General features: G+C 42.7%; 1 protein-coding gene across 1 annotated transcript in view; it reads right to left on the bottom strand.

Annotated features, from left to right (window-relative positions):
- LOC122542619 (nuclear receptor ROR-alpha A) overlaps positions 1 to 13,874 on the bottom strand; it is an 873,418-nt gene that overhangs the window by 342,070 nt on the left and 517,474 nt on the right. The window lies entirely within an intron of this gene.

The following is a 13,874-nucleotide window of genomic DNA, read 5'->3' as shown; positions in this document are numbered from 1 at the left end:
GAACACCATTAATACTCATTGTGTTCCAGCGGGTCATTCACACTCAGTACAATTAACACTCACTGTGTTCCTGCTTCATTCACACAGAACACCATGAACACTCAAAGTGTTTTTGCATCATTCACATTGAACCCCATTAACACTCACTGTGTTCCTATTTCATTCACACTGAACACAATTAACACTCAGTGTTCCTGGATCAGTCACAGTGAACATAATTAACACTCACTGTGTTCCTGCTTCATTCATGCACAGTACCATTAACACTCACTGTTTTCCTGGTTCAGTTACTGTGAACACCATGAACTCTCAATGTGTTCCTGCTGCATTCACACTGAATGCCATTAACACACACTGTGTTCCTGCTTCATTCACACTGAACACCATTAACATTCACTGCGTTCCTGCTTCATTCATACTGAACAAAATTAACACTCCCTGTGTAACGGCTTCAATCACACTGTACACCATTAACACTCGCTGTGTTCTTGCTGCATTCACACTGAACACCATTAACACTCACTGTGTTCCTGCATCCTTCACACTGTACACTATGAAGTGTCACTGTGTTCCTGATACATTCACATTGAACACCATTAACACTCATTGTGTTCCTGCATCATTCGCACTGAACGCCATTAACACTCACTGTGTTCCTGCTGCATTCACACTGAAAGCCATTAAAACTCACTGAGTTCCTGCTTCATTCACACTAAACACCGTTAACACTCACTGCGTTCCTGCTTCATTCACACTGAACACCATTAACACTCACTGTCTTCCCGCTTCATTCAGACACAGTACCATTAACACTCACTGTGTTCCTGCTTCATTCACACTGAACAACAATAACACTCACTCTGTTCCTGCATCCTTCACACTGAACACCATAACACTCACTGTGTTTCGGCATCATTCACACTGAACCCCATTAACACTCACTGTGTTCCTATTTCATTCACACTGAACACGATTAACACACAGTGTTCCTGGATCAGTCACAGTCATTAACACTCACTGTGTTCCTATTTCATTCACACTGAACACGATTAACACACAGTGTTCCTGGATCAGTCACAGTCATTAACACTCACTGTGTTCCTATTTCATTCACACTGAACACGATTAACACACAGTGTTCCTGGTTCAGTCACAGTGAACACAATTAACACTCACTGTGTTCCTGCAACATTCACACTGAAAACCATTAACACTCACTTGGCTCCTGCAACATTCACACTGACCACCATTAACACTCACTGTTTTCCTGCATCATTTGCGCTGAACACCATTAACACTCAATGTGCTCCTGATGCATTTACACTGAATGCCATTAACACTCACTGTGTTCCTATTTCATTCACACTGAACACAATTAACACTCAGTGTTCCTGGATCAGTCACAGTGAACATCATTAACACTCACTGTCTTCCCGCTTCATTCAGACACAGTACCATTAACACTCACTGTGTTCCTGCTTCATTCACACTGAACAACAATAACACTCACTGTGTTCCTGCATTCTTCACACTGAACACCATAACACTCACTGTGTTCCTGCTTCATTCACACTGAACGCCATTAACACTCACTGTGTTCCTGCTGCATTCACACTGAACGCCATTAACACTCACTGTGTTCCTGCTTCATTCACACTGAACAAAATTAACACTCCCTGTGTAACGGCTTCAATCACACTGTACACCATTAACACTCGCTGTGTTCTTGCTGCATTCACACTGAACACCATTAACACTCAATGTGTTCCTGCTTCATTCACACTGAACACCATGAAGTGTCACTGTGTTCCTGCTACATTCACAGTGAACACCATTAACACTCGCTGTGTTCCTGCTGCATTCACACTGAACACCATTAACACTCACTGTGTTTCTGCTTCATTCACACTGAACACCATTAACACTCCCTGTGTAACGGCTTCATTGACACTGTACACCATTAACACTCACTGTGTTCTTGTTGCATTCACACTGAACACCATTAACACTCACTGTGTTTCTGCTTCATTCACACAGAACACCATGAACACTCAATGTGTTTTTGCATCATTCACATTGAACCCCATTAACACTCACTGTGTTCCTATTTCATTCACACTGAACACAATTAACACTCAGTGTTCCTGGATCAGTCACAGTGAACATAATTAACACTCACTGTGTTCCTGCTTCATTCATGCACAGTACCATTAACACTCACTGTTTTCCTGGTTCGGTTACTGTGAACACCATGAACACTCAATGTGTTCCTGCTTCATTCACACTGAACAAAATTAACACTCCGTGTGTAACGGCTTCAATCACACTGTACACCATTAACACTCGCTGTGTTCTTGCTGCATTCACACTGAACACCATTAACACTCAATGTGTTCCTGCTTCATTCACACTGAACACCATGAAGTGTCACTGTGTTCCTGCTACATTCACAGTGAACACCATTAACACTCGCTGTGTTCCTGCTGCATTCACACTGAACACCATTAACACTCACTGTGTAACGGCTTCATTGACACTGTACACCATTAACACTCACTGTGTTCTTGTTGCATTCACACTGAACACCGTTAACACTCATTGTGTTCATGCATCATTCACACTGAACACCATTAACACTCACTGTGTAACGGCTTCTTTCACACTGTACACCATCAACACTCACTGTGTTCCTGCTTCATTCACACTGAACACCATTAACACTCACTGTGTTCCTGCTTCATTCACACTGAACACCATTAACACTCACTGTGTTCCTATTTTATTCACACTGAACACCATTAACACTCACTGTGTTCCTGCAAAATTCACTCTGAACACAATTAACACTCACTGTGTTCCTGCATCATTCGCATTGAAGACCATTAACACTCAGTGCGTTCCTGCTTCATTCACACTGAACACCGCTAACACTCACTGTGTTCCTGCTTCATTCACACTGAACACCATTAACACTCACTGTGTTCCTGCTCCATTCACACTGAACAGCATGAACACTCACTGTGTTCCTGCTTCATTCACACTGAACACCATTAACACTCACTGTGTTCCTGTTTCATTCGCACTGAACACCATTAACACTCACCGTGTTCCTGCATCCTTCGCACTGAACACCATTAACACTCACTGTGTTCCTGCTTCATTCACACTCAGCACCATTAACACTCAATGGGTTCCTGCTACACTCACACTGAACACAATTGACTCCCACTGTGTTCCGCCTTCATTCTCACGCAGCACCATGATCACTTACTGTGTTCCTGCCTTATTCACAATGAACAAAAATAATACTCATTCTGTTCCTGCTTCATTCACACTGAACACCATTAGCACTCACTGTGTTCCTGCAACATTCACACTGAACACCATTAACACTCACTGTGTACCTGCAAAATTCACACTGTACACCATTAACATTCATTGTGTCCCTGCAACATTCGCACTGACCACAATTAACACTCACAGTGTTCCCGGTTCAGTCACAATGAACATCATTAACACTTACATTGTGTCCCGGCTTTTGGCAATGAACACCATTAACACTCACTGTGTTCATGCAACATTCACACCGAAGACCATTAACATTATAAACACTCATTGTGTTCCTGCTACCTTCACTCTGAACACAATTGACACTCACTACGTTTCTGCTTCATTCACGCTGAAAACCATTAACACTCACTGTGTTTCGGCATCATTCACACTGAACCCCATTAACACTCACTGTGTTGCTATTTCATTCACACTGAACACAAGTAACACACATTGTTCCTGGATCAGTCACAGTGAACATCATTAACACTCACTGTGTTCCTGCTTCATTCACACTGAACACCATGAAGTGTCACTGTGTTCCTGCTACATTCACATTGAACACCATTAACACTCGCTGGGTTCCTGCATCCTTCACACTGAACACCATTAACACTCATTGTGTTCCTGCAACATTCGCACTGAATGCCATTAACACTCACTGTGATCCTGCTGCACTCACACAGAAAGCCATTAAAACACACTGAGTTCCTGCTTCATTCACACTGAACACAATTGGCACTCACTGCGCTCCTGCTTCATTCACACTAAACACCGTTAACACTCACTGCGTCCCTGCTTCATTCACACTGAACAACAATAACACTCACTGTGTTCCTGCATCCTTCACACTGAACACCATTAACAATCATTGTGTTCCTGCTTCATTCACACTGAACAAAATTAACACTCCCTGTGTAACGGCTTCAATCACACTGTACACCATTAACACTCGCTGTGTTCTTGCTGCATTCACACTGAACACCATTAACACTCACTGTGTTCCTGCATCCTTCACACTGAACACCATTAACACTCACTGTGTTCCTGCTTCATTCACACTGAACAAAATTAACACTCCGTGTGTAACGGCTTCAATCACACTGTACACCATTAACACTCGCTGTGTTCTTGCTGCATTCACACTGAACACCATTAACACTCAATGTGTTCCTGCTTCATTCACACTGAACACCATGAAGTGTCACTGTGTTCCTGCTACATTCACAGTGAACACCATTAACACTCGCTGTGTTCCTGCTGCATTCACACTGAACACCATTAACACTCACTGTGTAACGGCTTCATTGACACTGTACACCATTAACACTCACTGTGTTCTTGTTGCATTCACACTGAACACCGTTAACACTCATTGTGTTCATGCATCATTCACACCGAACACCATTAACACTCACTGTGTAACGGCTTCTTTCACACTGTACACCATCAACACTCACTGTGTTCCTGCTGCATTCACACTGAACACCATTAACACTCACTGTGCTTCTGCCTCATTCCCACTGAACACCATTAATACTCATTGTGTTCCAGCGGGTCATTCACACTCAGTACAATTAACACTCACTGTGTTCCTGCTTCATTCACACAGAACACCATGAACACTCAATGTGTTTTTGCATCATTCACATTGAACCCCATTAACACTCACTGTGTTCCTATTTCATTCACACTGAACACAATTAACACTCAGTGTTCCTGGATCAGTCACAGTGAACATAATTAACACTCACTGTGTTCCTGCTTCATTCATGCACAGTACCATTAACACTCACTGTTTTCCTGGTTCAGTTACTGTGAACACCATGAACACTCAATGTGTTCCTGCTGCATTCACACTGAATGCCATTAACACACACTGTGTTCCTGCTTCATTCATACTGAACACCATTAACATTCACTGCGTTCCTGCTTCATTCATACTGAACAAAATTAACACTCCCTGTGTAACGGCTTCAATCACACTGTACACCATTAACACTCGCTGTGTTCTTGCTGCAATCACACTGTACACCATTAACACTCGCTGTGTTCTTGCTGCATTCACACTGAACACCATTAACACTCACTGTGTTCCTGCATCCTTCACACTGTACACTATGAAGTGTCACTGTGTTCCTGATACATTCACATTGAACACCATTAACACTCATTGTGTTCCTGCATCATTCGCACTGAACGCCATTAACACTCACTGTGTTCCTGCTGCATTCACACTGAAAGCCATTAAAACTCACTGAGTTCCTGCTTCATTCACACTAAACACCGTTAACACTCACTGCGTTCCTGCTTCATTCACACTGAACACCATTAACACTCACTGTCTTCCCGCTTCATTCAGACACAGTACCATTAACACTCACTGTGTTCCTGCTTCATTCACACTGAACAACAATAACACTCACTCTGTTCCTGCATCCTTCACACTGAACACCATAACACTCACTGTGTTTCGGCATCATTCACACTGAACCCCATTAACACTCACTGTGTTCCTATTTCATTCACATTGAACACGATTAACACACAGTGTTCCTGGATCAGTCACAGTCATTAACACTCACTGTGTTCCTATTTCATTCACACTGAACACGATTAACACACAGTGTTCCTGGTTCAGTCACAGTGAACACAATTAACACTCACTGTGTTCCTGCAACATTCACACTGAAAACCATTAACACTCACTTGGCTCATGCAACATTCACACTGACCACCATTAACACTCACTGTTTTCCTGCATCATTTGCGCTGAACACCATTAACACTCAATGTGTTCCTGATGCATTTACACTGAATGCCATTAACACTCACTGTGTTCCTATTTCATTCACACTGAACACAATTAACACTCAGTGTTCCTGGATCAGTCACAGTGAACATCATTAACACTCACTGTCTTCCCGCTTCATTCAGACACAGTACCATTAACACTCACTGTGTTCCTGCTTCATTCACACTGAACAACAATAACACTCATTGTGTTCCTGCATTCTTCACACTGAACACCATAACACTCACTGTGTTCCTGCTTCATTCACACTGAACGCCATTAACACTCACTGTGTTCCTGCTGCATTCACACTGAACGCCATTAACACTCACTGTGTTCCTGCTTCATTCACACTGAACAAAATTAACACTCCCTGTGTAACGGCTTCAATCACACTGTACACCATTAACACTCGCTGTGTTCTTGCTGCATTCACACTGAACACCATTAACACTCAATGTGTTCCTGCTTCATTCACACTGAACACCATGAAGTGTCACTGTGTTCCTGCTACATTCACAGTGAACACCATTAACACTCGCTGTGTTCCTGCTGCATTCACACTGAACACCATTAACACTCCCTGTGTAACGGCTTCATTGACACTGTACACCATTAACACTCACTGTGTTCTTGTTGCATTCACACTGAACACCATTAACACTCACTGTGTTTCTGCCTCATTCCCACTGAACACCATTAATACTCATTGTGTTCCAGCGGGTCATTCACACTCAGTACAATTAACACTCACTGTGTTCCTGCTTCATTCACACAGAACACCATGAACACTCAATGTGTTTTTGCATCATTCACATTGAACCCCATTAACACTCACTGTGTTCCTATTTCATTCACACTGAACACAATTAACACTCAGTGTTCCTGGATCAGTCACAGTGAACATAATTAACACTCACTGTGTTCCTGCTTCATTCATGCACAGTACCATTAACACTCACTGTTTTCCTGGTTCGGTTACTGTGAACACCATGAACACTCAATGTGTTCCTGCTTCATTCACACTGAACAAAATTAACACTCCGTGTGTAACGGCTTCAATCACACTGTACACCATTAACACTCGCTGTGTTCTTGCTGCATTCACACTGAACACCATTAACACTCATTGTGTTCATGCATCATTCACACTGAACACCATGAAGTGTCACTGTGTTCCTGCTACATTCACAGTGAACACCATTAACACTCGCTGTGTTCCTGCTGCATTCACACTGAACACCATTAACACTCACTGTGTAACGGCTTCATTGACACTGTACACCATTAACACTCACTGTGTTCTTGTTGCATTCACACTGAACACCGTTAACACTCATTGTGTTCATGCATCATTCACACTGAACACCATTAACACTCACTGTGTAACGGCTTCTTTCACACTGTACACCATCAACACTCACTGTGTTCCTGCTTCATTCACACTGAACACCATTAACACTCACTGTGTTCCTGCTTCATTCACACTGAACACCATTAACACTCACTGTGTTCCTATTTTATTCACACTGAACACCATTAACACTCACCGTGTTCCTGCATCCTTCGCACTGAACACCATTAACACTCACTGTGTTCCTGCTGCATTCACACTGAATGCCATTAACACTCACTGTGTTCCTGCTGCATTCACACTGCACACCATTAACACTCACTGTGTTCCTGCTTCATTCGCACTGAACACCATTAACACTCACTGTGTTCCTGCTTCATTCGCACTGAACACCATTAACACTCACCGTGTTCCTGCATCCTTCGCACTGAACGCCATTAACACTCACTGTGTTCCTGCTTCATTCACACTCAGCACCATTAACACTCAATGGGTTCCTGCTACACTCACACTGAACACAATTGACTCCCACTGTGTTCCGCCTTCATTCCCTCGCAGCACCATGATCACTTACTGTGTTCCTGCCTTATGCACAATGAACAAAAATAATACTCATTCTGTTCCTGCTTCATTCACACTGAACACCATTAGCACTCACTGTGTTCCTGCAACATTCACACTGAACACCATTAACACTCACTGTGTACCTGCAAAATTCACACTGTACACCATTAACACTCATTGTGTCCCTGCAACATTCGCACTGACCACAATTAACACTCACAGTGTTCCCGGTTCAGTCACAATGAACATCATTAACACTTACATTGTGTCCCGGCTTTTGGCAATGAACACCATTAACACTCACTGTGTTCATGCAACATTCACACCGAAGACCATTAACATTATAAACACTCATTGTGTTCCTGCTACCTTCACTCTGAACACAATTGACACTCACTACGTTTCTGCTTCATTCACGCTGAAAACCATTAACACTCACTGTGTTTCGGCATCATTCACACTGAACCCCATTAACACTCACTGTGTTGCTATTTCATTCACACTGAACACAAGTAACACTCATTGTTCCTGGATCAGTCACAGTGAACATCATTAACACTCACTGTGTTCCTGCTTCATTCACACTGAACACCATGAAGTGTCACTGTGTTCCTGCTACATTCACATTGAACACCATTAACACTCGCTGGGTTCCTGCATCCTTCACACTGAACACCATTAACACTCATTGTGTTCCTGCAACATTCGCACTGAATGCCATTAACACTCACTGTGATCCTGCTGCACTCACACAGAAAGCCATTAAAACTCACTGAGTTCCTGCTTCATTCACACTGAACACAATTGGCACTCACTGCGCTCCTGCTTCATTCACACTAAACACCGTTAACACTCACTGCGTCCCTGCTTCATTCACACTGAACAACAATAACACTCACTGTGATCCTGCATCCTTCACACTGAACACCATTAACAATCATTGTGTTCCTGCTTCATTCACACTGAACAAAATTAACACTCCCTGTGTAACGGCTTCAATCACACTGTACACCATTAACACTCGCTGTGTTCTTGCTGCATTCACACTGAACACCATTAACACTTACTGTGTTCCTGCATCCTTCACACTGAACACTATTAACACTCACTGTGTTCCTGCATCCTTCACACTGAACACCATTAACACTCACTGTGTTCCTGCTTCATTCACACTGAACAAAATTAACACTCCGTGTGTAACGGCTTCAATCACACTGTACACCATTAACACTCGCTGTGTTCTTGCTGCATTCACACTGAACACCATTAACACTCAATGTGTTCCTGCTTCATTCACACTGAACACCATGAAGTGTCACTGTGTTCCTGCTACATTCACAGTGAACACCATTAACACTCGCTGTGTTCCTGCTGCATTCACACTGAACACCATTAACACTCACTGTGTAACGGCTTCATTGACACTGTACACCATTAACACTCACTGTGTTCTTGTTGCATTCACACTGAACACCGTTAACACTCATTGTGTTCATGCATCATTCACACCGAACACCATTAACACTCACTGTGTAACGGCTTCTTTCACACTGTACACCATCATCACTCACTGTGTTCCTGCTGCATTCACACTGAACACCATTAACACTCACTGTGCTTCTGCCTCATTCCCACTGAACACCATTAATACTCATTGTGTTCCAGCGGGTCATTCACACTGAGTACAATTAACACTCACTGTGTTCCTGCTTCATTCACACAGAACACCATGAACACTCAATGTGTTTTTGCATCATTCACATTGAAGACCATTAACACTCACTGTGTTCCTATTTCATTCACACTGAACACAATTAACACTCAGTGTTCCTGGATCAGTCACAGTGAACATAATTAACACTCACTGTGTTCCTGCTTCATTCATGCACAGTACCATTAACACTCACTGTTTTCCTGGTTCAGTTACTGTGAACACCATGAACACTCAATGTGTTCCTGCTGCATTCACACTGAATGCCATTAACACACACTGTGTTCCTGCTTCATTCACACTGAACACCATTAACATTCACTGCGTTCCTGCTTCATTCATACTGAACAAAATTAACACTCCCTGTGTAACGGCTTCAATCACACTTACACCATTAACACTCGCTGTGTTCTTGCTGCAATCACACTGTACACCATTAACACTCGCTGTGTTCTTGCTGCATTCACACTGAACACCATTAACACTCACTGTGTTCCTGCATCCTTCACACTGTACACTATGAAGTGTCACTGTGTTCCTGATACATTCACATTGAACACCATTAACACTCATTGTGTTCCTGCATCATTCGCACTGAACGCCATTAACACTCACTGTGTTCCTGCTGCATTCACACTGAAAGCCATTAAAACTCACTGAGTTCCTGCTTCATTCACACTAAACACCGTTAACACTCACTGCGTTCCTGCTTCATTCACACTGAACACCATTAACACTCACTGTCTTCCCGCTTCATTCAGACACAGTACCATTAACACTCACTGTGTTCCTGCTTCATTCACACTGAACAACAATAACACTCACTCTGTTCCTGCATCCTTCACACTGAACACCATAACACTCACTGTGTTTCGGCATCATTCACACTGAACCCCATTAACACTCACTGTGTTCCTATTTCATTCACACTGAACACGATTAACACACAGTGTTCCTGGATCAGTCACAGTCATTAACACTCACTGTGTTCCTATTTCATTCACACTGAACACGATTAACACACAGTGTTCCTGGTTCAGTCACAGTGAACACAATTAACACTCACTGTGTTCCTGCAACATTCACACTGAAAACCATTAACACTCACTTGGCTCCTGCAACATTCACACTGACCACCATTAACACTCACTGTTTTCCTGCATCATTTGCGCTGAACACCATTAACACTCAATGTGTTCCTGATGCATTTACACTGAATGCCATTAACACTCACTGTGTTCCTATTTCATTCACACTGAACACAATTAACACTCAGTGTTTCTGGATCAGTCACAGTGAACATCATTAACACTCACTGTCTTCCCGCTTCATTCAGATACAGTACCATTAACACTCACTGTGTTCCTGCTTCATTCACACTGAACAACAATAACACTCACTGTGTTCCTGCATTCTTCACACTGAACACCATAACACTCACTGTGTTCCTGCTTCATTCACACTGAACGCCATTAACACTCACTGTGTTCCTGCTGCATTCACACTGAACGCCATTAACACTCACTGTGTTCCTGCTTCATTCACACTGAACAAAATTAACACTCCCTGTGTAACGGCTTTAATCACACTGTACACCATTAACACTCGCTGTGTTCTTGCTGCATTCACACTGAACACCATTAACACTCAATGTGTTCCTGCTTCATTCACACTGAACACCATGAAGTGTCACTGTGTTCCTGCTACATTCACAGTGAACACCATTAACACTCGCTGTGTTCCTGCTGCATTCACACTGAACACCATTAACACTCACTGTGTTTCTGCTTCATTCACACTGAACACCATTAACACTCCCTGTGTAACGGCTTCATTGACACTGTACACCATTAACACTCACTGTGTTCTTGTTGCATTCACACTGAACACCATTAACACTCACTGTGTTTCTGCCTCATTCCCACTGAACACCATTAATACTCATTGTGTTCCAGCGGGTCATTCACACTCAGTACAATTAACACTCACTGTGTTCCTGCTTCATTCACACAGAACACCATGAACACTCAATGTGTTTTTGCATCATTCACATTGAACCCCATTAACACTCACTGTGTTCCTATTTCATTCACACTGAACACAATTAACACTCAGTGTTCCTGGATCAGTCACAGTGAACATAATTAACACTCACTGTGTTCCTGCTTCATTCATGCACAGTACCATTAACACTCACTGTTTTCCTGGTTCGGTTACTGTGAACACCATGAACACTCAATGTGTTCCTGCTTCATTCACACTGAACAAAATTAACACTCCGTGTGTAACGGCTTCAATCACACTGTACACCATTAACACTCGCTGTGTTCTTGCTGCATTCACACTGAACACCATTAACACTCAATGTGTTCCTGCTTCATTCACACTGAACACCATGAAGTGTCACTGTGTTCCTGCTACATTCACAGTGAACACCATTAACACTCGCTGTGTTCCTGCTGCATTCACACTGAACACCATTAACACTCACTGTGTAACGGCTTCATTGACACTGTACACCATTAACACTCACTGTGTTCTTGTTGCATTCACACTGAACACAGTTAACACTCATTGTGTTCATGCATCATTCACACTGAACACCATTAACACTCACTGTGTAACGGCTTCTTTCACACTGTACACCATCAACACTCACTGTGTTCCTGCTGCATTCACACTGAACACCATTAACACTCACTGTGCTTCTGCCTCATTCCCACTGAACACCATTAATACTCATTGTGTTCCAGCGGGTCATTCACACTCAGTACAATTAACACTCACTGTGTTCCTGCTTCATTCACACAGAACACCATGAACACTCAATGTGTTTTTGCATCATTCACATTGAACCCCATTTCCACTCACTGTGTTCCTATTTCATTCACACTGAACACAATTAACACTCAGTGTTCCTGGATCAGTCACAGTGAACATAATTAACACTCACTGTGTTCCTGCTTCATTCATGCACAGTACCATTAACACTCACTGTTTTCCTGGTTCAGTTACTGTGAACACCATGAACACTCAATGTGTTCCTGCTGCATTCACACTGAATGCCATTAACACACACTGTGTTCCTGCTTCATTCACACTGAACACCATTAACATTCACTGCGTTCCTGCTTCATTCATACTGAACAAAATTAACACTCCCTGTGTAACGGCTTCAATCACACTGTACACCATTAACACTCGCTGTGTTCTTGCTGCATTCACACTGAACACCATTAACACTCACTGTGTTCCTGCATCCTTCACACTGTACACTATGAAGTGTCACTGTGTTCCTGATACATTCACATTGAACACCATTAACACTCATTGTGTTCCTGCATCATTCGCACTGAACACCATTAACACTCACTGTGTTCCTGCGTCATTCACACTGAACACCATTAACACTCACTCTTTTACTGACTCTTTCAGACTGAACACCATTAACACTCACTATGTTACTGTGATATTTACACTGAACACCATTAACACTCACTGTGTCCCTGCTTCTTTCACACACAACACCACTGACACTCACTGTGTTCCTGCTTCATTCACACACAGCACCATTAACACTCACTCTGTTCCTGCGTCATTCACACTCAGCACCATTAACACTCAATGTATTCCAGCCTCATTCACACTGAACAGCATTAACACTCACTGTGTTCCTTCTTCTTTCATACCCAGCACCATTATCACTCACTGTGTTCCTGCCTCTTTCACACTGAACACCACTAACACTCATTGTGTTCCTGCTCCATTCACACTGAACACCATTAACAATCACGGTGTTCCTGCCTCATTCACACTGAACACCATTAACACTCACTCTGTTCCTGTGACATTTACACTGATCACCATTAACACTCATTGTGTTCCTGCTATACTCACACGGAACATCATTAACACTCACTGTGTCCCTGCTTCTTTCACACACAACACCACTAACACTCACTGTGTGCCTGCTTCATTCACACACAGCACCATTAACACTCACTCTGTTCCTGCGTCATTCACACTGAACACCATTAATACTCACCGTGTTCCTGCTACATTCACACTGAACACCATAAACACTCACTGTGTACCTGCTTCATTCACACTGAACTCCATTA

Source organism: Chiloscyllium plagiosum, unplaced genomic scaffold (genome assembly GCF_037043375.1).
Source record: "Chiloscyllium plagiosum isolate Xiang-an unplaced genomic scaffold, Cpla_swu_hap1 HiC_scaffold_42, whole genome shotgun sequence".
Taxonomy (NCBI): domain Eukaryota; kingdom Metazoa; phylum Chordata; class Chondrichthyes; order Orectolobiformes; family Hemiscylliidae; genus Chiloscyllium; species Chiloscyllium plagiosum.
Note: the sequence above shows the minus strand (reverse complement) of the source record. Positions and strands in the feature narration are given on the sequence as shown.